The sequence below is a fragment of the Microtus pennsylvanicus genome, chromosome 5 (genome assembly GCF_037038515.1).
Source record: "Microtus pennsylvanicus isolate mMicPen1 chromosome 5, mMicPen1.hap1, whole genome shotgun sequence".
Lineage (NCBI taxonomy): Eukaryota > Metazoa > Chordata > Mammalia > Rodentia > Cricetidae > Microtus > Microtus pennsylvanicus.
Genome location: NC_134583.1, coordinates 115,735,691 through 115,761,050, shown reverse-complemented (window position 1 = coordinate 115,761,050; position 25,360 = coordinate 115,735,691). Strand labels below are relative to the sequence as shown.

The window sequence follows — 25,360 nt, the reverse complement described above, 5'->3', positions numbered from 1 at the left end:
CAAGCAAATTCGGGGAACAATAGTTAGGAGGTTGGGAGCACAACTTGGACTCAGCACTGCTGGGTTTGGGTCTGGCTTGTAGTGTGGTTGTTGGCCCGCTGCCCCTCCGCAGATCCTCATCCCTGTTTATGCATCAGAATCACCTGCAGGACTTGTTCAAGGATGTATCATGCTGCTCCGGAGCTTCTGTTGCTGAAGGTCTGGCATGTGATCGGAAATTTCCAGGTGATGAAGATGTCCCCAGCCCATGGACCAGCACTCTGAAAACTGCGCACCCTAGTCTCTCTAAGCCTCTGCTTTCCTGCCTGTACAATGAATGGGTCTTGTGATGTTTCCCATTTGCATAGTTGTGGGCAAGGCACTTAGCACAGAGCTCTTCAGGAAGCTCAGGCAACGCCAGGGAGCAAAGCTTTGGCTGGCATTGACATGAACTTCAGTGGGCTTGTGAAGTCTCTGGTGTGCTTCCAAGCATCTAAAGGTGATTGTGGATGGCATGACAAGATGGTACCTCCCCTTGGGGCGTGCTGAGAAGTAGATCTTCCTCCTGTACCCACGGCCGTGAGGGGTTTCCATTCCCATCTACGCCAGCGCTTGAGCCTGGGGTGAGTCCTCCCCTAGATGTGGTACAAGGAGGGCAGCAGAAACGTCCGTCCCCTAAGGGCTCATCTCACCAGCGCTTTGTGGGCACTCCTGCCATTGGGACCTGCAGCTGGCAGCCTGGGCTGCTCCACGCCAGCACTCCCCGTCTGTGCGGGAAGCATTCTCGGCCCCAGCCCTTTCCCACACTCCCAGCTAAACACAGCAATTGTCTAAGTGGCCGAGTGTCAAGTGCCATGGTCTTTCAGAAGCCACTCTATATGTCTGTTCTGCATCTCCCCTGGTTCGGGGTGAGCACAGGCACACACACCATTAATGGACTGGCCCTCCTAACCCGATGTGACATCCTGGCACCAGGGCTCCTCGTTAGCTCCATCTTTGGGGTTCCAGCCTTGGAAGACAGACAGTCCATGTCAATAAATAGCTCCTTGTCTCCAGGATTCTGGCCCCATCAGAGGCCTGGGAGCTGTTGTCTAGTTGCTAAGATTCTTGGAGCCAATCCAAGCTCACATTTCCCAGAGTGGTGGAGAATAGTTAATGACCACAAACCTCTGAAAACATATACGCTCAGTCCAACACCATGTAAGAACAATCTTAATATATGAGAGGATAATATGTCTGCTTTTGTTTGACTTTTATGTAGCTGAACTTTGGGGGCAAAAGTGACTTTTTTTTTCCTTGTGTGGTCGGTGGAAGCTTTTTCCTTGTGTGTTTGGTGGAAGCGTCCTTCAATGTAGTGAACTCTGTTTGAGCTATTACCATGTGCAAAATAGCAAGATTCTTCCACTTTAGTTGATGATATGAATAGCTCATTTCTACTTTTGAAAAATTTTCTTTGCCCTAACCACAAGTTTCTCTCCTTAACATTCTTGTCGAATCCTTCTGTAGGGCCACATGATGGACAATGTTTTTTTTTTTTTTTTTTTTTTTTTGGTTTTTCGAGACAGGGTTTCTCTGTGGTTTTAGAGCCTGTCCTGGAACTAGCTCTTGTAGACCAGGCTGGTCTCGAACTCACAGAGATCCGCCTGCCTCTGCCTCCCGAGTGCTGGGATTAAAGGCGTGCGCCACCAACGCCCGGCTTGATGGACAATGTTTTAAGAAAACTTCTAATCATATATTTTTGGAGCCAAAGTGCCCCAGTATTACCCCATCCTCAACCTCCCCCCCCAATCCCTATTAAATCAACTTGCTGATAGTATAAGTTAACACTGATTTTCTTGCCTGCCTGGATGTGATCTCTCCTGTCTAATATGTCTGCATGATTTCAGGAATTACTTATATATTTTTTTCTTCACTCTCCCACTGGAATACTGAAATCCTATGGGTAGGGATCTTCTCAGGCCAGTCTGTCTTGGCAGTCAAATTGAAAAGACCAGAATGAGATGGGTGGTGTCGGCACATGCCTTTAATTCCAACACTTGGGAAACAGAGATAGGCAGATCCAAGGCTAGCCTGGTCTACAGAGCAAGTTCCAGGACAGCCAGGGCTACACAAAGAAACCCTGTCTCAAGAAACCAAACATAACCAACCAAACAAAAAGCCCCTCACCCCCCAAGAAAAAAGAACAAACAAAAGAAGAAAAGAAAAGATGACTAGAATGAAATCAGGGAGATATATTAATCACTAAGTGAAAATGCATGAGAACTTAGGTACACTTTTAGAAGTTTGATCAGTGCGCTTAGTACAGATGAAAGCCGGGTGTGCTTCTAGTTCTCCACTGTGGGAAGTCAATTTATAAATTACTCCCCTTCCCTTACTTAATAGTATAAAGTTGGATAGAAAGAGCTTTAAAAATGGTATTTACAGAGCTAAACATAATCTTCATGTAGAATCCAGCAGGCATGTTTCTAGATATTCACCTAAATGAGTTGAAACCTTACGGCCACACAAAAGTTTACCGCAGCTTTATTCGTTAATGCCTTGAACTGGAAAATAAATCACAACATCCTTCAATAAGGGGATGCTAAGTCAACCATGGTGTTTCTAGAACGCTTTCCAGCAGTGAGGAGAAAAGAGGCGCCAAGCCCTGGGGAACCTTAAATGCATATTGCCAAGCGAGAGAAGGCAGTGCAGCAAGGGTGCACACTCTCGGCTCCCAACTACGTGACATCATAGGAAGGGTGAGGGTCAGCTTCAGGGTTTGGGCTGGCCATGATGGAGGGAAACTGAGGTGTTGAGAGCAGTGCAAGTATACTTGCTGTCAAACACAGCAGTGCACACACAACAGTGCACACACAGGGGTGCACACAAAGGGGTAAACACACAGAGGTGCACACACAGGGGTGCACACCCAGGGGTGCACACACAGGGGTGCACACACAGCAGTGCACACACAGGGGTGCACACACAGGGGTGCACACACAGGGGTGCACACACAGGGGTGCACACACAGCGGTGCACACACAGGGGTGCACACACAGCGGTGCACACACAGGGGTGCACACACAGCGGTGCACACCCAGGGGTGCACACACAGGGGTGTACACACAGCAGTGCACACACAGGGGTGCACACACAGGGGTGCACACACAGGGGTGCACACACAGGGGTGCACACACAGGGTGCACACACAGGGGTGCACACACAGCAGTGCACACACAGGGGTGCACACACAGCAGTGCACACACAGGGGTGCACACACAGCAGTGCACACACAGGGGTGCACACACAGGGGTGCACACACAGGGGAGCACACACAGGGGTGCACACACAGGGGTGCACACACAGGGGTGTACACACAGCAGTGCACACACAGGGGTGCACACACAGGGGTGCACACACAGGGGTGCACACACAGGGGTGCACACACAGCGGTGCACACACAGCGGTGCACACACAGGGGTGCACACACAGGGGTGCACACACAGGGGTGCACACACAGGGGTTCACACACAGGGGTGCACACACAGGGGTGCACACACAGGGGTGCACACACAGCGGTGCACACACAGGGGTGCACACACAGGGGTGCACACACAGCGGTGCACACACAGGGGTGCACACACAGCGGTGCACACACAGGGGTGCACACACAGGGGTGCACACACAGCGGTGCATACACAGCGGAGCACACACAGGGGTGCACACACAGCGGTACACACACAGGGGTGCACACACAGGGGTGCACACACAGGGGTGCACACACAGCAGTGCACACACAGGGGTGCACACACAGGGGTGCACACACAGGGGTGCACACACAGGGGTGCACACACAGCGGTGCACACACAGCGGTGCACACACAGGGGTGCACACACAGCAGTGCACACACAGGGGTGCACACACAGGGCTCACACACAGGAGTGCACACACAGCAGTGCACACACAGGGGTGCACACACAGGGGTGCACACACAGGGGTGCACACACAGCGGTGCACACACAGGGGTGCACACACAGGGGTGCACACACAGCGGTGCACACACAGGGGTGCACACACAGGGGTGCACACACAGGGGTGCACACACAGCAGTGCATACACAGCGGAGCACACACAGAGGTGCACACACAGCGGTACACACACAGGGGTGCACACACAGGGGTGCACACACAGGGGTGCACACACAGGGGTGCACACACAGCGGTGCACACACAGGGGTGCACACACAGGGGTGCACACACAGGGGTGCACACACAGGGGTGCACACACAGCGGTGCACACACAGCGGTACACACACAGGGGTGCACACACAGCAGTGCACACACAGGGGTGCACACACAGGGGTCACACACAGCAGTGCACACACAGGGGTGCACACACAGGGGTGCACACACAGCAGTGCATACACAGCGGAGCACACACAGGGGTGCACACACAGCGGTACACACACAGGGGTGCACACACAGGGGTGCACACACAGGGGTCACACACAGGAGTGCACACACAGGAGTGCACACACAGGGGTGCACACACAGGGGTGCACACACAGGGGTGCACACACAGGGGTGCACACACAGGGGTCACACACAGCAGTGCACACACAGGGGTGCACACACAGCGGTGCACACACAGGGGTGCACACACAGGGGTGCACACACAGGGGTGCACACACAGGGGTGCACACACAGGGGTGCACACACAGCGGTGCACACACAGGGTGCACACACAGCAGTGCACACACAGGGGTGCACACACAGGGGTGCACACACAGGGGTGCACACACAGCGGTGCACACACAGGGGTCACACACAGGAGTGCACACACAGGGGTGCACACACAGCAGTGCACACACAGGGGTGCACACACAGGGGTGCACACACAGGAGTGCACACACAGGGGTGCACACACAGCGGTGCACACACAGCGGTGCACACACAGGGGTCACACACAGGAGTGCACACACAGGGGTGCACACACAGGAGTGCACACACAGGGGTGCACACACAGCAGTGCACACACAGGGGTGCACACACAGGGGTTCACACAGCAGTGCACACACAGATGTGCACACACAGGGGTGCACACACAGGGGTGCACACACAGGAGTGCACACACAACGGTGTACACTCAGCAGTGCACACACAGCGGTGCACACACAGGGGTGCACACACAGGAGTGCACACACAGGGGTGCACACACAGGGGTGCACACACAGGGGTGCACACACAGGGGTGCACACTCAGCAGCGCACACACTGGGGTGCACACTCTTTTTTTTAATGAGACCAAGCACTCTGAGAAGGGGCTCAGTTGACCTGGCAACATGTAGGGTCCTTAGTGGGACTTCTCCAAATTTCTGATGACAATATCACACAGGTCACACACTGAACAGGTCACATGCTACAGCAATTGTTCACAAAGAGGAAGATGGCATTCCAATACTGTTTATCGCTCACTGCAAGGTGGAAGCACTTCATGGCCAACATCAGCAAAGGGTGCTGTGGAAATCACCTGTGAGGGTGATGCCAAAGGCTAGGAGTCCTTCCGTGTCCTATGCCCCAAGAATGAATGGCCCCTGGAGCTCAGCAGCTTTTCTATGTGGGCCTTAAGTGGGTAAGCCTTCTGCTAGAGTTGGCCTAATAATAATGCTAGAGAGAGGGGGAAGGAGGGAAAGGTGGAGGAAGGGGGACAAAGAAGGGAGGGTGAGGGTGAGGGACGAAAGTGGGGAGAGAGAGGAGACAGAAAGAGAAAGAGAGAGACTGAATTTGGGGATAGAACTCAGGCTTAAAAAAATCATACATCCATTTATTTCGTACATAAAATTAAAATAGCATTAGCACCCTCATTCTTCAGATAAAGGAGAGTCTAATGGTGGAGCCTCCTCCCTCCGGTGGGACTGCACCAGATTCCTGGTTCCTGGTGCAGGATGAGGCACCTGGGTTGTAGCCCATTATGCCATTGTTCTTATTGCTTTCCTGGTGGTGGTAGGGACTATCATCTTGCTCTTCTTTGCAACACTTAAATCTGATTGACCACAGGCCTGGGGGAGTTTCCATGACTCAGGGGGACACACTAAGTATCATGGTCAGCACTTAGGGACATCCAGAAGTCCCTTTCCACACAGGCCAGTGTTCTGGGGACCCTGCATGGGAACAGGCGCAGGTTCCCACCTCTTTATACTCCTCTCCTGTGTGAGACTTTTCATGCTGGGGCAAATACCCAAGAACAACAACTTAAAGGGAGAAAACTGTTGTGGCTGATAGTCTCATAGGTCTCAATCCGTGGCCCACGGTTCTATTGCTTTCCTCCCACAGCAGGGCAGAGTATCAGGATGGGAAGGAGATGCTGAGCAGAGCTGCCCACCTCATGGAAACAGGCAGCAAGATATGTGGGCGTGGGAAAGAGAGGAGAGAGAGAATATATCCCCCAAGGATACACCCCTCAGTGACCTACTTCCTCCAACCGGGCTCAGCTAGGGTTTCTATCGTCTCCCAAAATAGCGCTGCCAGCTGAGGACCAAGCCTTCGACACAAGATCCGTGGGACATTTCATATTTAGTTATGACATTACATGTTTGCCCACCATTTATTCTTTCCAGGACCTGCTCTCCTTTCTTTTAAGAGTCTACCTTGGTCATAAAACATTTTAGCCATTATGGAAAACAATCTAGAAATTACTTAAAACCTGAAAAGTCATGCTTTTATTTGAGCTGGCAATCCCACTGTCGGTGGGTATCTAACACACACCCTATGGAAACAGAGTCAGACTGCTAAAGAGGCATCTGCACACTCATATTCTTTGCAGTGATGCTCACAATGATCACGAAATGAATGGGTAGAGAAAGCGTGGTACAGAGGAACAATGGAACACCACTTAGTATGACGCCATTCTGTCATGGAAATTATAGAAAGCATAATAAAAGAGAAAAAGAAAACAAAGAACAAAATCATCAACAAAATACCAGTTTAGGGACAAAAAGAAGTTAAGAGACAAATAAAAATACCCATAAGAGTCAATAGACAGAGCCTGAAGAATGCCGTTGGAATGACCAGAGGGACGGGAGGCTGCTGGCGGCAAGCCTGGTTCAAGTCCTGGCGCAGGCTGGTGTTTATAACTCATACAAGAGTCCTTCACATAACAAGCAAACTGTGTGTGCCTGGGAGAGTAGAGATGGCATCAGAGAGGATCGAAGAAGGAAGAGAAAAATTAAGACAGTGCCTTCAACTCCTGGTGTATGGTGCTCCAGAACACACAGCCCTGAGTGAATGCCAGGAAGCAACCGTCACCGGAACAGGTCCACCCGTGTCCCTCTTAGAGCATTAGGGGCCGCTGAAGGCAATTATTGTGTTTACAGATAAGTATTTTACATCCACTGTACCCTGAAATGCAAGCTCATCTGGCGCTCACCCAAAGAAAGAGCAAGACAATGGACTGCTGTATGATGGTCTCCATGATGGTCAAGTGCAAGTCTACAAGTGGTTACTCCCTTAGAGGAGTCATGGGGAAACTGGACTGCATGTGGCTACTCCCCCGATGGGGAAATTGAACTTCATGTGTTTTTCATCTTCTCTACTGTGTTTAGATTTGTCTCTAAGTCGATGAAATGACACTGTCTGGAGCCCTTGCTGCCACAGAACATCTGCTGACAGCTCAGGGTCCAGAGCTGATGTGAAGTGATTCATTTTAAAATAAAGATAGCTAAGTTCCTCGCCAGTAGCAATTATAGCGTGGCCGGGTAACCCAACTGTAGGGTTTGCGGATGGTTTTCAGGAAAGGAAGTAAAGAAAGGAAGGAGGGAGGAAGAGAGGAAGAGAAGGAGGAAAGGAAGAGAAAGAGGGAGGAAAGGGGGAGGGAGGAAGTAAAGGAGGAGTGGGGGAGGAAGCAAGGAAGGAAGGAAGGAAAGGAAGGGAGGAGAGAGGAAGGAAGGAAGGGGAGGATATCTTCTTTCTCCAGCTGCCTCCTCTTTTATCCCATTCCAAGAATTCCAAGGCACTCTTGCACCAAGGAAGAGTTCGGGCCCTTTGTGTTCCTAAGTCAAAAACATTAAAAATGTTTGTGGGCCACAGTGTAAAGTTAGACACATGTATGCATTGTATGTTTAAATCAAAGCAAACATGTCTATCTCCTCAAACATGTATCATTTTTAATATTCATTTTCTAGCCTTATCATTACCCTACTGTGTAGCGGCATCTTCTGTTACTTAGCCTCTATGTCCCCTCCCCTTTCTCCCTCCTACGCTGCCTAGCCATGGCCACTTTCTATTCTCAATATCCATGAAATCACTTTTCTATATTCCACAACTGAGTGAGATGATGTAATTTTAAACTGGATTTGACATTAGTCATGGCTTTGGGTAATTTGACCTTGGCCCAGGCTCCCTGTGGCACAGAGCCTTGCTGCCTAAGGGTTGATAGTGACAGCTGGAAGGGTCCCTTGCTTTCCTAAGCTGTAACGCACTGTGAGACCTGTCTGTCCAATCTTCTAGGTCTACTGTTGCCACCCTTTTTGGAGACTGAAATTTGTGCATGTATTTCAAGCTCCTGCCTCAGGATCAGGCCTTCTCTGCTGAGTACCTTTTATGAGGCCCTTTCTTCATGATCTTCCCAAAATTCTAACTGATAAACCGAACAGCTTCCCGCTCATTGCTCCTTCTAAGCCGAGAGTAAAGGAGAGTCGGGGAAGGCTTTACACAAAGCCAGAAGATGTTGAAGTGTTAGTCCTGTCTCCGTGGGACCCAGCATGGATTCAAATACTCTCTGGGTATTTCTAAAGACCCCTCACTGCAAGACAGATTTGAATTACCTCCCCAAAGGTTGTTATAAGGAATAGAGTTGTACAAACTGCCCAGGGCACTTCGCTTACAGCTGCCAAACCCAGTGGAAGGAGTCTGGGGAAACTGAGGTAGCTTCTCTAACTTGGAGATTAGAAGTGATTTGCCCTTATTGATGGCTCACCCCAATTTTGCCTTAGATAGAGCGCAGTGGAGGAGATGGTGCCTGTTCTGCCCCGGGGTGCTAGACCTGGGAGAGCCCTCCGTCTCTCGGTCATGGTTTCCTTCTTGATTTTAAAGTGAGTGTAACATTCTTTACTGCTTATGATTTTGGGAGAGAGTACGATTCAGTAGTCAGTGTGGTGCCTGGCTCAAAGGATTACCTGCTGTTGAGTTCACCTGCTCACACCTCTGTCAGACCCTGTGTTCTGTGTGGGCAGAAATGCTTCCAGGTGACCCTTGGCCCAGTGGCGGGCACGAAGCTGGGCCTCAGCCACCACTGAGTAGAGAAGCAGTCTCCCTTTTCGTCCTGGTTCTCAACAGATCCCATTTTGAAACTTTAATATTAAGGTCCCCTAGCAATTTAGAAGATAAACAATCCCAGAATAGGCTTCTACAGCATTAAATAGGACAATTTAAAAATGGGTCACTGTGGAAAAACAAAACAAAACAAAAACCTCAACTGTGTTCTGTGAAGGAGGCTCCTGGGGCCCGGGTCACATGAGAAAGCAGCCCTGGGAAGGGGGGTTTCAAACCGAAGGCGAGCACATTTGTAGCAAAAATATTGCACACAATTTAAGTAAAAATGACCACCCTATAGAAGCTACTCTGGGACTCTTTTCCAAAGCTGGAGGGCTGGGTTGCATCCGTGGGGCCTCACAGGCTTGGATAAAACGTTCTAGTATTTTTATAAACACAGAGAGAAGCCACTGGCATTTTAAGCCAGAGTGGACCTGGATCCGATTTGACGGAAAAGCTTAGGTTTCGCAAAGCTTGCGTTTTGCTATTGTTTTCCCCCTCACACATGAATACACTTTATTGTGACCACACTTCATCTGAGTCCTCCAGGGTCCCCTCTGACCCCTCCCCGCTTCGCCCCCTACCCCCACCCCACTCTGGGCTAAGTCCTGTTAGTGTTGCATATATAATGCATATGGCTGTAGGGCTGTCTACTGTAACATGAACAATCGACCCAGGCCCCCACTTCTGAAGAGAGCTGACTCTTGCCCCCTCCCCTGCCCCCAGTTCATTTTTTCTTTTTCCCCTGCTGCCCTAGGCGGCCTCCAGCCTTCCTACACATTGCGAATTATCTCGTCAGCTTCTCCTTCCACACCATCTCCTCCCCCTTTCCAGTCAGTTCCAGCCTACAGCAATTGTCTCTTCCTCTTTGTTCCTAGCATTTGCTGGAATCTTCACACTCTGCCCCATGACATCTGATGCTATTATTATCTTCGGCACGTTAGTGAATGAATTAACTCAGCAAGCACTTCCTGACAGCTGCGACCAAGACGTGTCAAGCGTGTCAAGCGCTGCGCTGGGGACCAGGGGTGGGGATAGGGAAGGCAGGTGTCCCACTCTGGTGTTTAAGTCTGGGGTTGAGAAAGAGCTATAAAGCGACCTTTGGAGTCAGTGTGGAAAACCCAGTGATAAGCATGGCTCGGGTTTTCAAGAGGTCACTAATCAAAGGGAGAGGAGAGATGGGTGGAGGGCTAGGGGCAACTTCTGGGTGAAAGAAGTTGGACGGATTCTTCAGAGGCTGACCAGGAATGATGAAAGGATGGGGGGGCCTAAGGAAAGCGTCAGGCAGGACTGGTGAGCAAGTTCATTCCGTTTGCTTTCCATGTGGCAGTTGACGAAGGTTGACATGAGCGGGTGACGTTGCTAGACAAGCAGGGAGTGATACAACACAACACGGCACAACACCACAAACGGCCTTTCTCCTTCTGGGAGAAATTCTCAATCTGAATTGGGAGAAAGCCCCAGGGTGGTCCACAGGAGCCAGAAAGAGAGTTTCCTGACTCTCTTACTGAGCTGGTGGCTCCAGGGTGCCACAACAACAGTCTGTGCTTCCAGAGGATCATGGGAGACTAACTCATGGCCAGACTAAAAATGCAGTGTGGTACAGACAGGAGTTGTGTGGGCCCTCGGGAAAGAGCCCCGAGTCTACCCCAGGGCCAGGGAAGCTTTCTTGGAGGTGATGCTCTCTAGTCAATCAGCCTGACTCTTGGACTTTATAGCATGGAGGCGGTGTTGGGATGGGGAATTTGTCCTCAGGCAGTAAGGAAGCCGACGTGTAGAGAGATCTCCTGCACGCCACTTTTCTGAGCTCCATCTTTCCAGGCCCGAGAAACAAAGCTACAGACTTCGGGGATCCAAGGGACTTAGGAGTAGGCCAGGGAGGAGCCTGAAGAGACCCTGGCTATTTAGAGGCCTCTGGCCTCTCTTGGAACCTGGGCCTGTTTTGCAAACATAGCAACATGGGCCAAGTACGTGGGGTTTGGCACTGTTTAGGCCGACCCAGCTCACTAAGCAAATAGCGGGGGAGTTTCTTCTCTTTCCTTTGTAAACTGGATCTTTTTCAGGCTCATAACTTATAGAATTCCAGAGAACTCCATTTTGGCTTTCTTCCCAAGAAACAAAACCATTTCACATTTTCCATGCAGTTTCTCTAGCCTGCTGTCTAGAGCTAAGATCTCCCATTGAGGCTAAGGACAGGGCTGCTGCTGTTCAGGGCTAATGTGTTCGGGGATGGAGAGATAGCTGTACTGCTGCCCCTGGCTGCAGTCACGTGGTCGGTAAGAGTTCCTCACGAGAGTGGAGGAATGGAAAACAGACATCGGGGTTCAGGGCAAGAGAGTATGCAGACAGAAGGTCTGCTAGGAGCTGTGCTGGGGGTCTTTCCCAACCCCAGCGCCCCAGGATTCGTTAATGTTTACCAAGCACTTTCTCATCTCATCTTTACTCCCCCCCCCCCCCCCAAGGAAAGGACACACACGGCCAAGATTTGCATTTAGCTGCTCTGCTGTAGCTGAGTTGCTAGGGAAATGGAAGAACTTGAAATCATCAGCTGCCTTGAGATAGGATCCCTAGCTGGAAAACTTCTAGGCCTCTGGAGGTAACTTGATGGGGATGCTTTTCCTGAGGGTCCCAGAATGGCTTGGGGTGAGCAGTCTCCTCCGTGCTTAGCCCTCGGCAGGACGGGGCTGTGGAGTTACTGAAGTCCTGACTCTGCTGGAACTGTGAGCTGAGTATTTTGACAGCCATCGCAGCCCTGTAGGTTGTCTCCGTCACTTCGTGCCTGTCAGGCTAGCCCACCCTGTGCGGATGCTGCCAGCAGAGGCTGCCTGTTTGGGCTGGGCTTAGAGATCTGGGATGGCTGACAGAGGAACTGCCTGTACGTCCGATAGGACAGTCTTTAAACCCAAATCTCTGCCCCACTCTGTGGGAGTGAACGATTCTAGAAACTGCACAGTTGGTGAAACTTAAGCTTTAGAACATGAACCCTCGTTCTCAGCCGTCTGCTTCCTCTTATAGTCAAGGGCGAGCGTCCAAATCCCACTTCATTTGTCATTGTCATTGCCGCTCAGAAAGGTCAGTGTACGTTCCTCTTTGCTTCCAGACACTTGGCTCTGAGCACTGATTAGAAGTGAGCATTTAGAAGTGCAAGGCTTCGTGTGCACGCAGTAGGCTCTCACTCAGGTCTGTAGGCAAGGAGTCAGGTTGTGTCCCATAACAAGGCTGGGAGCGTCTATGCCGCCACAGCGCAAAGACATCATGCTCCCTTGTCAGCCAGTTCAATGCCCCCCCATGTTCCCCCCGACTGTTTCCCCAGTGAAAACATAACCTTATAATGAGTTTCTTCTGCCCTCTTCCTCTAGATCGGTGGCTGGCTCTTTCCTTTTACCCAATTCTCAAACTGATTGTTAGTCCCGAAGGACAGTCTCTGATTTTCGCACCAAAAACGGTTCCCCCTCCTCCACCAAAGGCCCCATCTCAGTGTTCATGTTTATCTTCATTACCAAAGTAATTTTCTGTCGTCTTCATGACTACAGCATAGGCTCCATGAAGGTGTCGCTGTGGCTTCCAGTGACTAGCACAGAAACAGTAGAGCTTAAGAGTTATTTGTTTATGGATTAAAAGAAATGATAATGGAATTCAATGTCTTCTACTCACGGAGGAGGAAATTGAGGCTCAAGTTTTTAGAAAGTCACTGTAAATTTACTTGGGCCAGATCTGCAGGCTGAGAGGGTTTCTCCTCCCCCCCACCCCCGACCCTCCGTAGCTTATTCCTCAACTTTGATGGTTCTCTGGAACCAACATAGAACATGGCTTTCCTTACTAGTTTGGTATGAGGGCCATTTTGTCCCTGGAGAGCTACAGCACTGACATGAACCCTGAGAAGCCAAGGGACCGCTTTCTCTCTTAGGCTGATAGCGGGAACACACAAATGCATGTATGAGCGCATTGAAGATGAACCAGAATGAGCCAACATAGGGCAAGACGTTAGCATATGAAATGATGTCAGCTAGCCAGGGGACGCAAGAGGATCATCACTGCTAATGTCAGGGGAGACTTTTCCTCCCTAGACTCTGAAGGGAGAATGGGGAGGCTCCTGAGATTGATGCAAAGCTCAGTGTCTTCCTCGAGTACCTGCTCAGTAAGGGCTTGTTCTGTTAGCACCCGCGAAACTGGATTACTCTGGCTGAAGACTGATTTGCTTCCATGTCTCACTGACTCCCAGTGCTTTTCTGTTTGTTCCATGGGGGATGACAGGCAGCGGACCGTACCAAGCTGCAGATGAGCTGCTGTGGCAGTTCCGACAGGCTACTAGGGTAGTAAGAAGTGGGTAATAATAATGACTCTATCGGGCAGTGCTTCACTTCCCCCACACCGTCTATGTCTCAGACAGCGTACGAAAGGCTTAGATGCACTACTTCAACTGTACACGGCTGGAACTGTTGGCTTCTTTCTTTTCTTTTGTTTATTACTACTTAAGCAGAGTTAAAAAGCGCACCTTCAATCCTGTGCCGAAGGAAATATTTTCACTTCTATTTGCAAGTGAACAGTGAACAAAATTTTCTTTCTGTTTAAAACAATCAGCTTGGGTTTTAGGCCACTAGTCACCTAAACTCCCCTGTGGATACCCTGAGTGGGATGTTTTCTCAGCATTAAGGCAGCGTGTGGAGTAGCTGGGGCGATCCCTGTGACTGTCTCCAGGCGTTAGGGAAATGAAGGAGCATTTGGTACTATTACTGATGTTTAGATGGTGCTCATACAGAAAACTTTTCGTCCCAGGAAGATCTCACAGGGAAGCATGAGCTTTGGCCTTGAACTCTTCAGCTAGTAGGATTAGAGTTGTCTTGTGAGACAGAAAATGAAAAATAATGATTCCCATTTCTAGAATCTTATTTTATCACATAGCATGAATTGTGGCTGTTCAATGAACTCATCAGGGTCACTGACACCTACAAGTCTGGTCCATTTTTCCCGTGTATGTCTTCCCTCCCAAGTCTAAGACGGCTGCTGGAGTTCCAGCATTGCACGCAGGTCCCAGATGGCTGAAATAAGATTTTCTTGTTCTCCTCCTCATCCCCTATACCCTTTCCTTTCTCTTTCAGCTTCAGATTCCAATACAGGGCTCTGAAGTAGATGTTAGAGCTCACTGTATTTCACATCTATTTTTCTAATTTATAAACACTTAATAGGTGCTTATTTCTAATAGTGAAGGAGTGTCAAGACCCGTTTGTATTCTAGCTTCTAGGACAGGCTTGTACTTCTTAAAGCATCACAGAACCAAGTAGGTAGTGTGGTATATGAGCAATAGGAAGTGATGGTAACTGGTTTAAGCTGGCGACCAGAACCTTGGTGGAAGGCATCATCACTGCTCCCACCAGTAGCTGTGAAACCAAATGGAAATGTAAGGTGTATGTTTTCTATTTATTTATCTGTTGTGTGTGCCTGTGTGTACCCATACAGGGCATGCATGGCACATGTAGGGCGGTCAGAGGACAACTTGCAGGAGTTGATTCTCCCTCCCATCATGCTGGTTGTCAGTCTTGGCGGCAAGTGCCTTTACCCACTGAGACATCTCACTCACTTTTTTGACTGTTTTGATTTTTGAGACACACTCATGCTGTGCCACCCAGACAGGCCTGGGGCTCCCAATTCTCCCCCTGCTGCAGCTTGTGGGGTGCAAGCATGATAGCCATAAATTCCACATTAATGGCATCTTTGATTAATTAGCAAGAGTATGGAGCACAATGGTAGAAGGCTAAATATGACATCTGAACTAACTGATAGAAGGCAGAGGCTCCTCTTCCTGTACTTGCCAGTCACTCCAGGGCTGCTTTAGTTTTCCCCAGCTGGAGTCTAGGCTACTTAGAGGCAGAGGTTGTCTTCCTGGTCACATCGGCCAGCCAAGACCTTAAGAGTTCTTTCTGTGTCCCTTCTGGGACCTCACAGGTCCTGTTGCTAGCAGCTTGGGGACTTTATTGCCCTTGAGTGGAAGTTGTTTAGCTAGGAACTAGAGTTCTTTAGCTAAAGAAAAAGAAAGAATGGATATTGGGAATTCCTCAGAAATATCTTTTACTTGGTCCCAAACACTATGGGGCCCTGTGGCATCTTGTCTTGGAGTCCACGCTATAGCAAGTAGCATGAGCTACAACACACTCATTCATTTTATAGGTAGGACATTTGAGGACCAGAGGAGGAAAGGAACTTCTCTAGGAGCATGTGATAAAGGAAGTAGCCCTTCTGGCTTATACTGACTCTCGCGTGTCCAAAGAGTGGCACTCAGTCCTTGCTGGTTCTACTCCGGGACGGTGACTTCCAACCCTCGCCCTCCCACCCCATCCATGAACTGGACCACCTCACCCCCTAGCCATCCCATCCCATCTGTGAACTGGAGCCACCTCACCCTTTCCCTAACCAAACCTCTACTCAATTCCTTTCTCAGTTGTCCTTCCCCCACCTGTGGCTCACGGTTTTCCTCACCAGGACCAACTAGTACTGATTGCTGGGGACTTCTAGGGATGGTCTCCATAGAAGGGATGGATAATTTGGGTGTTGACTAATGAGGTCTGTTGTGGTTATTGCTGAAGAAATGATGAGTCTCGAGATTAGATTAATTCGAGTTCTGCTGACTTTTTCTTCCGGGGCGAGGGGAAGAACACTCCATAGGTGTAACCCACAAGATGTCTGGGATTCACTTAAGACATTCTGTTCTTACAAGCGAGGCGAGCTTCTAGCTGCACTGCAGCCATCTGGAAGGGGAGGGCAGAGGGTGTGATTTCTAGTGTAACAGGTGCTCTCGGCCATCCATCACCCAGGCAGCCCCATCAGACCCTGTCTTGCATCAGAAAGATAGCTCTTATCGCCACTCCATAAGCTGAATCTATAAAAAGAGACGGGGTTGGACTGTGACAAGTGCCCCAGAGTGACTGGGGCAGCCTCACAGTTAGGGTCCGGTGACAGCTCCCTCACAGGTCAGACACTAAATATATCCTCTCATGGTGACAAAGAGAGCCAGGGAGCACAGCGACCACGTGATCTTTCCCAGTCACAAGGGGAGCGACCCTGAGCACTCTGTCCTCAGAATCTAGCCCTGAACTAGACTCAGTCTGGGAACAGAATTTCTACTCTACTTGGGGTCTTTATGTGGGACGCCCCTCACCACACTCTGGCAAGTGTGCGGGCAGCTGTGGAGGAAGGGGCAGGACTCTGAGCGATGTCTTCAGAGAGCTGCTTAGATGAGGAAGGGTTTCCCTCCAGCTCTGTCATGGGCTATGAGGAAAGGAAGAAGGCAGGGTTGGTGGGGCTGGTGGGGAGCTGGGACTTGGAGCACCCCAGCTGGCTCTGCAAACCATGGATGATATCAATCTGGTCCACTGTAGGATGAACCCGGGGCCAGCGACTTGCATTAGGTCAGGCTTGTTCCAATAGCACTTCGTTTTGGGAATAGCACACACCTGTTAGTCCAGCTGACATTTTCATTTCACAAATATTACATTAATACAGCTCTTATTGTAAAACCGTTGAACAATACAGAGGTAGAGAAAGAAAAGAAGTTTTGTCTTTCCATCTGTCTATCCTGTGTTCTCTTTTCAGAAGTAACTGGGTTCAACAGTTTAATGCTCTTTTCATAATTTTTTGTATATGCCAGATACCACACCACAGTCTTTCTCAGACCCACAAATCATAGAGCGATGTAGTATAAAATGCTATGTAATTGTCACGTGTGCAGTCAGATAGCTCTACATCCGTGGATACTTTATTTCTAAAGGCTTTGGATTCTATCTCTGTAACATTTACCCAACAGGGTCATTGAAAAGATGAGATGGAATGTTAGACAATGACCAACAGAATGAGGTCTTGTTATTATTACACACCTAGTTACTCGTTACTGCAAACAAATCACATCAAAAGTTGTGGCTTTAAAAATGTGATTGAACTGAGCAAATATTATCTCGTGGTGTCTGTGCATCAGGAACTTAGGGGTAGTGGGTGGTTCTAACTCCCAGGCTCTTCTATGCTGGCAGGGGCTGTGGCCTCTGAAGACCCAGCTAGGAATGTGAGGATGCTTCTTCCAAGATGGCCCACTTATATCTTGTCACCAGGATATTCCTGTTGATTGCTTAAATGTCACCAAGACATGGCCACTAGCTTCCCTATTAGATAAGCAATTCGGGGAAGAGAGAGGGAAGGAAGACATGTCATACTTTACCACGAACTCTCGGGTCTCAGGCTCCACTTCAGGAATTACTAAATCCAGTTTACATTCAAGGAGAGGGATTGACGAGAACTGGCTGGCAGAATATGAACATATGTTATGAGCTCCCCAGGTTATCTAAGGCACACGTGGTAATTGTGCTCCATGCATTGTTTTATTGCAAGTTGCTTCCTTCATTTACTAGAACACTTTGGCCACCTCTCCATGTCCACACATATGGAACAGAGTCTGTCTCACCGTGTGGCTTGTCATTGTCAAGGGGTGCCAACATTTCTTAATCCTCTCTGTTTGCTGTTTGTCTTTTTTTTCTTTCTTTCAGAGAGCAAGGGCTAAGTGGGGTTAAAGATCGCTTCTTACAGAATCATAGTCAAAGTCCCATAGCAGTGGGATTGTTCCCAAGTGGTCAGACAGGTTTCCATACAAGAACACCTACATGCAGCTCTGTTACCGGTCCAGAGCAGCTCCTGCCCCCCGCCCCCAGCTTTGACCCTGTACCTTGGGTGAGTGTTCTTGAGACCCTAAGGGATGATTTCAGCCTAAGGAGCTGGAGGGCAGAGTGCTTTCAGCATTAGACATCCGGGCCTTAATGGTTTCCACACTGGTTTGAATCTTAGCTCTTGTTACTAATGGCTTTGGGCCTACACTCCCTCCTTTCTTCCACATGCAGTGGAAGTGGTCTGGCCTCTCAGGGTGAGTTAGGATTAAAGTCAAAGACTGGAATGGAATTCTATTCAGCAGACACGTCCACTCCCAGCCTCCCTGATACCTGTTGGCAATTGCAGTGTGTTTTTTACTGAAGTTTCTGTTACTATAGAACAGCGACTGAGCTATTCAATTTGTGTGAATAGAAGGTTTATTTCGGCTGACAGTTTCAGTCTATGAGTTGTTGGTCCCGTCGCTGTAAGTGAGGCAGTTCATCGTGGCAAGGCTGTGTGGAAGAGTAGACTACTCACCTGGTGGCTTAGAAGAGACAGAGAGGAAGCAAAAGTGGTCAGCATCCCAGGATGCCTTCAAGAGCATCTTAAGATTTCCTGCTGGGCCCTGCTTTTTAAGAGTTTTACTAGCTCCTTACAGAGCCGTGCTGGGGAGCTACTGTGGCCACTGACTTTCTGGGACACTTAAGATCCAATGTATACAGCACACACAGTCTAAACATATGTCTGCCACAGGACTCTTTACAAAGCCTTTGCCTTCTGAATACAACAACCAGATATTATTTGTTTCTACCCTCTGCCGTTGGAGCTCTAAATATAAACTTAATTCTGAGAGCTGGAGCAGCTATCTTGAGACCGATGATAAAACAAAGTTGAAAAGCCACCATTGCTGAAGGTCTGGAGTGACGGAGGGGGATACGCAAGCCCTAGGATGGCAGCGCTGAGGATCAACCCACAGACCTTGCGTTGCAGTGAAAAATATGTTTTCGTTGTTTTAAAGGCACAGATTGTTAGAGGGCGTTTCTACTTTCTCTAAACTCTGTGAGTCCAGGGACACTGTCTGATGTGACTCCCATTGGTCAGATGTCTCTGGGAGGGACAGATTTGGTTATCCTAGGCAGAGAGGCGGGACCTGAAGGAAGACATCAGCCCTCCTGAGAGAAGAGGGAATTTTTTCCCTGCTGAGGGAGATCAGGAAGGTCTGACTGAGGAAACGGTTGGCTTCATCAGTTGGGTTTAGAGACATGCTTCCCTGTATTTCTGGCTGAACTAGATGTTTAAAACAATGACTTTCCCAGATAAGTGGAGCCTGGAGGAGCAATAGGCCTAGTTAGTGTGTGGCCAGACAGTTTTGTCCATAGCCTTTCTCAGTTTGGAGTCTCTTGTCTGGAAATGGCTTGTCCCAGGAAAGAGGGGTGCGGTTGGCTCTTATGAGAATTGTGAAGGAAGAAAGAAAGGTGACAAGAGGCTGTGGACGGGTCTGTGGGCCTCTTCACCACAGCTGGAGAATCTGTGATCTATCGCCAGTGAAACCCTGGTACCAGGGTCTGTGCCTAGTACTCAGGAGGCATCCAGCCAATGATCACCTGAGCTGAGGGCGCTTCCTTAGCTTCCCGGAGCATCAGCTTTCTGGAGAGTTCGGATGTGCAGATGACATGACATTTCTGGAGGGTTCCCCGGACACATAGACAGGTTTATCATCTCTAGGCAGAAATGCCTTCACCCTGTAACATCCTTTTCTCTCTCTCGTGGCCCCAGCTTTCTCACTGGGAAACATAACATAGCAAAGCAGTCTATAAAAGCTCAGATGTAAGATGTATCTTCATCCTTTTCTAGCTAGATGCTCACGAGTAGGGTCAGGGCACACTCTCAAAGAGCATTCTTGCAGAGGATGACAAGGAGGCCTCCCACGTGATGAGAGCCAGATCCGGGTCCATTATCCAGGCAGAAGAAAAATAGCTCTAGATAGTGAGGCAGTCCTTCAGTGAAGTGGAGAGAAAATATGTTGAGAATCTCATACTAATGTAAGGAGATCTTGAGTGTTTTTGGGGGGGACAGGGGGGAGCAGACCCAGTTTATTGCACATATCGGAACGTTAATGCTATCTTTAGAGCTATCTTTGGCCATGTATGGAAGAAAACCAAGGGCTGAATCAGCCTATAATTATCAGCCTTGTGATAAATACCACAGGCCGGGAACGTCATGATTTTTTTGTTTTGGTTTCTTGAGACTGGGTTTATCTGTGTAACTTGGGCTGTCCTGGCTTACCATGTAGACCATGCTGCCCTCAAAGTTACCGAGGTTCACCTGCTTCTGCCTTCCATGTGCTGGGATTAAAGGCGCGCATCACCCCTGCCTGCCTGTGTCTTATTTTTTTTTTAATGTTTTCAGCAGAAAGAAGTTTTCAAATAAAAAGGAAAGGGAAGGCCATGACTGCCCTTAAGTCTGGTGGAGGAGACAGTTCACTGTAGATAAAAGGGAGAGTGTAGATAGAGGCAGGGGCATATCCTAGGAGAGTCCAGAGTGGACATGATCAGACTGAGCTGGACCATGTAGGAGAAGGGGAGGGGACGGGAGAGGGCCAAGAAGGGAACCAGGGGCAGGGTAGAGGGCAGGGTATGCCAGTCAAACCCAGTAACAGGTAGGACTGAGGGATGCTGGGGGACCTGGCGGCCAGATCTGCTTTGATATGTTAAGTAGGCATATCAGCCATTGTTTGTCCATATTTGAGTCTTAACAGGATTCCAGTTTCTGATCTTTACCAAGGAAGCCACTCTCTGGCCTCTGGTCTCTTGTTTTACAATGCTACTTGCTTTACTGGGTTGCTATGAGTATTTAAATAAAATCACATGGGGAAACACCAGACACACACACATCTATATATCTACATCTATATATCTTTCCAACCACGGCCTCTCACCCGCCAGGCTCCCATTGCTGTTGGTATTCTCTGTTATAGACGGCTCCCTTGCAGTGAACAGGAGGGGGAATCACAGCGTTCCCTTCTTCTTTCCCTTGAATAGATTACCTTCCTTTGGGTCTTGGAAGGAACATCTGGCAAGAAGATCGTCAGGCTGTTCAGGCCTCGGGAGACAGGAGATATGCTGTCTGCCTCCTCTGCCTGGTTCTGCAACTGTGTTTTGGATTTCAGGCCTTTGCAGAGGGCATGGTGTGTAGTTACGCTGCGGTTCAGTTTGCAGGGCTGTGCGGTTTCTGCCTGCTAGCCAGAAATTAGATTCTCCATGCGATCCTCCTCTCTCCGAGTCTCTGAATGAAAAGGTTGTCCCCGCCCCCTCTCTGTAGAGGCTGCTGGTGTCATATCCAGTCAGCTCAGGTTAGTGGATGCTGTAGAGCCCTTAGAAGCCTGTCCTTCGGGTCTCCATTACACCCACCAGAGTGTGTGTCTCATCAGTGGGCGTGGGAATTCTAGAAGCAGCTCCTGTAATCACAAGGAATGCTGCTATATCTTTTTTTTTTTCTAAATGAGACTTCTAGCTTTTGAAAATTGCAACGACTTTCACTACAGAGACTAATAAATCAAATAAGGAAAATAAGCCATCCGCAGCCAGAGCTCACAGTGCTGATACATGGAGTGTTTTTTCCTATGCCTGTTTATGAATTCTATTTTCAAATAGGAATGCAATCATATTCCATAATGCACTCTTTGGTGCATTTGCACCGAATTAATGAGATATGGTTAACAGCTTTCTAGATCTTTTTTTTTTCTCCCTTCTCTGAGGCTTACTTTTTTGTTTGTTTTGTTTTATTTTTCAAGGCAGGGCTTTTCTGTGCAGCCCTGGCTGTCCTGGAACTTACTATGTAGACCAGTTTTGGAGTTCTACCTACCGTGACCTCCTTTAATCTGCAGGAATTAAAGACATGTAACACCACCACCTGACAGGCATGATTTTTAAACAGCTTTTAAATTATCATGGCAGCATCTTCATTAGTGAGTTAACTGAACCAGTTTGCTGATGGCGAGCACTGAGGTTGTTCACGGTTTCCCGCAGTTACTAACAGGGCTGTGACTCCCACACAGCCCTGCAAGGTTTTCTGCTTGACAAAGGATTTGCTAGAAAGGCTGTACTCATCCAAAAAGTTGAAAGAATTCACGTTTCTAGCTGGCCTTCCCAGAGAGGCTCTGTCTATGAAGGCGTGGAGCTGCCTCATGACTTTCAAGGTGCTGCCTGGGTACCGCTTGGCACAGCTCTACAGGATGGGCAGGCGGCATGGTTGTTCATATTTTGGAAGCTGAAAGGTTCCATTGCAGAGAGCCACAGAGATACCCCCAGTGGTGGTGTATGTAATTGTTGAGAGAAGATGGGAACTGCTTTGAGGGTCTTCCTCTTGTTTCTTGCTGGATTTTGATTTTACTTCTAGTAATAAGCTACCGAGGACAATGGTCTGTCAAGTATTTGGCAATAAAAGCATGGTCTCAGCATCCTGGAGGGTACCTCCCCTTCTGTCCTCTGTCCTGAGAGTAAGCCCCTGAGAACTCAGGAGTCCAGCTCGTCCAAAATTCTCAAGCAGTTAAGTGACTTAGCCAAGGCTACTCAGTGTGTCAGTGGCCAAGTCAGAAATAAAAGTCAGTGCTTCCTGTGACAGAGGATGTGCTTTTCAAAGACAGCTGGGCTCTTGCCATTGGCCAAGCCGCTCAAACTTCTATAGTTGTCCTCTGAAGAGCAGTGGACGAGGGAGCTGGTTAAAACGCAGGTCCCATCGGACAGTCTGGGGCTGGGTCCTAAGTTTTCTGCATGCCTCACAAGTTCCCTGATGATTCCTTTGGCTGGGGCTGCTCTTGGATCAGTGAGCAGCTAGAGAACAGCCCAGTAAACAGCAGAGCAAATGACCTAGATAAAGACAAGACTCTCTGGCAAAGAGAACAGCATTTGAAATGCTGATGACTGGAAAGGGTGTTCCCAATAGCTTAAAGGTCATATCCTGTTTCTGCAAGAAACACCGGGCTTGGGATCACTCAACTGGCCAGGCAAAGGCTCTTTGCACACACCTCTTAACAGTACAATTGGCTCCTTTATTGTATGGAAGAAGCTGCAGCAAGGCAGCCAGGAGAGAGGCTTTAATATTCCAGAGGCGCTCCCAGCGTCCCCCAGGATTCTAATTAATCACCTGGAGAAAGACCAAGGCGTCTGGGGTGGGAAGAGAGCCTCACACCACTGGGACGTCAGCCCCACTTGGGTGACAAAAAGTAGCACTGAATAAGAAAAGGGGGGGGGGGATGGAGCCTGGGCACAGGAGCAGAGAAAGGCCTTGGCCTATGACGTTTCTACATTACAGGCATGGCTTGCCCACTCCCAAGAACAGGCGAAAGGCGTCAGCATTATTCAGGGACTGAGCACGGAGTTAGGAGTGGCTCCTCTTAACAGACTTCAGGGCAGGGGGAGTAGGTTGTTGGTGCCATGAACACAGCAGGCCTAGCAGAGCCAACCGTGCGGCCAGGCTTGGAAGGTTGAGCCTGCTTATTATTTCTTCAGATTTAGATCCAGGAAATGCCATCATTAGAGCTGGGGCATGAGTCATAGGAAAGGCTGTAGAGGCCGAGAAAGCTGGTGTTTTGAACCTATGCTCCCCGGAGCTCCAAAGAGTCTCTAGGAAGGCATTTCAGGGTCTGCTGTTAGTGTCAGGTGTGAAGGGATGTGGCCCTTCATCCCTGGTTTAGTGTAACTTGGTATTTATTTTATATATTCTGAATTTGATGTATTTTTATAATGGGTCTTAAATTTAAAAAAAATCTCCTTATTTGACAGCTCAGAGGAGGAATATAACTTCTCAGAGATTTATAGCCAGTCTGTGATGTATCAGGGAGGAATTTGCTCTGAGGGTGTGGACATACCACAGTATTATAGGTTAAACAGGACTTTAAATGCCCTCAACACTGGCATCTTTTCGTTTAGGGAAGCCTGTTTATTTTGTTCCATTTCCCTAGTTCAGATCTTACCCTAACCCAAATCAGTGCCTTTTATACCGTGATCTGGGAAGAGGACCAGCCTATCCCATGTCAGACGAGGTTGTCTGTGCGGTGTGACGTACGTGGCCCTCAGTCAACTGCTACTGTTGCTCACCAGCCGGAATCCCTGCTCTGGGTGGGACACGTTTTCAGATGACCTTGTGTGACTGCCCCAGAGAAGTGGAGTACTGGTGTGTGACTGTCCATTGCATGGACGAGGAGCAACTTCACCAGCACAAACTCTGGCTGTGTTGTGAGCATGGGCTATAATGTAGGTCACATGCTATTACAGGACCGTGTGCAGTTTCTGGTTGTCTTGTTTGATAAGATCAGGTACAAAGGACTTGGGGGATGCTTTCAGAATTCATTTTGGAGTCTCCCCATTTCCTTCCTTGTTCTCACATTTGTGGGGTCTTCATCAAGACAGGGCTCACGTGTGCCCTGTCCTGGGTTTGAGCTCTTGCAGCATCAAAGACAACCTACTATCATTTTACTATGGAGAAAAACAATTTCTTTCTTTCTTTCTTTCTTTCTTTCTTTCTTTCTTTCTTTCTTTCTCTCTTCTTTCTTTTTTTCCTGAAGGCCCTATACCTTCTGCCAACCCACATCAAGCCTGTACTGTTTAAGACAGTAATATGCTAACTTTTTTATTGTATTAGATACATAATCTATCCTAACTGAAATAGACACTTTTATAAAAAATAAAACAATAAGATTATATTGGACATGGCTGATTTTACTATAACTTTTCTGTTCACTTCATGGTTCATCCGCAATTTCATGGTCGACTCTCAAATAACCATGTGGCGAAAAGACTCATATTGGAAGAATTTAAGATGGATTATAGATGAATTGCTAAAAAATTGTGAATCATATCACAAAGATAGTTTAATAAGCGATGGCAAAACTAAATGATACACGGTGAGGGCCACATTCGTGGGCAGGGAGGTCTGGGGCGTCCCTGATCATCATCACCCACTCGGAAGAGCCCTGCCAGCATTGCTTCCTTAGCAGGCTGAGGGACTTCTTTTTAACCAGAGTCCAGTCCTGTCTTTCTAGACTGTGCCTTCCTGACTTAATGGCAGAATGTGGTTGGTATTCATCTCCCTTAGATTTCTTCCTGGTATCAGAAAATTAAAATGATTAGGAGTTCTAAAGTGGAAATAATTTTGGAAAAGTCAAATTTAATTTTCCTTTCAGGCTGTTTTGCAAGCATAAAATCCAAACACTGACTACGCTGATGCCACCCTTGCCTCCTGTGCAGTGCAAGTGAGTTTCTACGAATGTCAGTTCCAGTTTCACAAAACAAGGTGGTTCCAATGATGGAGTCTACGCCTTTGGAAGCTTTCTTTCTTTCTTTCTTTCTTTCTTTCTTTCTTTCTTTCTTTCTTTCTTTCTTCCTTCCTTCCTTCCTTCCTTTCTTTCTTTCTTTCTTTCTTTCTTTCTTTCTTTCTTTCTTTTTTTAATTGTCCCACCTCTCTGAATGT

The 25,360-nt window shown here is 48.5% G+C and overlaps 1 long non-coding RNA gene across 1 annotated transcript in view; it reads left to right on the top strand.

Moving 5' to 3' along the window:
* Positions 1–367: 367 nt before the first annotated feature.
* LOC142850401 (uncharacterized) overlaps positions 368–25,360 on the top strand; it is a 63,419-nt gene continuing 38,426 nt past the window's right edge. Inside the window, exon 1 of the long non-coding RNA XR_012910685.1 lies at positions 368–602. This is a non-coding gene — a long non-coding RNA (uncharacterized LOC142850401). The remainder of the gene's footprint in view (positions 603–25,360) is intronic.